Raw genomic sequence first — 569 nt, 5'->3', positions numbered from 1 at the left:
ATGAGCTGCCCCCCCCCCAAAACGGCCTCCAGAGGGGCCCCGCGCCACGGCCCCAGCCCCGTGCCCCGGGCGGGGGGTCTGCGAGGCGCGGCCGGGCCCCCAGCGACGAGTGCAGATAGGGCTGGCACCGGAGCCTAATGGCGTTATGGGCAGGGGAGGTGGACAGGAGAAAAGCTTCAAAGGCTCCCCTTGCGCAAACACCCTCTCCCTTCCCCACTGGAATCACCGCGAACATCGAAGGCAGGGCAGTCCGGCAGCTCCTCAGCCCTGTCTCTCCCAGACACCGGCAGAAAGCGAATGCATGCATCCTGCACTGCGCAGGTACTTCTAACATGCTCCTCACACCCTGCCTCCTTCATGCCCGTAGGGAAACAGCCGCCGTATCACACCATCGACGCTGCCGCTGCTGCCACCATCTCTACGAGGCTTCCCACTGTCCTGTCCTACCCTGCACCACACGGTTCCCATCTCTCTTCCACGGAAAAATGCCCCCCGTCCCAGCCTGCTCACCGGGCCTGATGTCCCCGAAGCCCAGCCCAGCCCAGCCCCTGCAGCAGAGGCCCCCCCAA

Source organism: Corvus brachyrhynchos, unplaced genomic scaffold (genome assembly GCF_000691975.1).
Source record: "Corvus brachyrhynchos isolate BGI_N302 unplaced genomic scaffold, ASM69197v1 scaffold191, whole genome shotgun sequence".
NCBI classification, from domain to species: Eukaryota; Metazoa; Chordata; class Aves; order Passeriformes; family Corvidae; genus Corvus; species Corvus brachyrhynchos.
Note: the sequence above shows the minus strand (reverse complement) of the source record.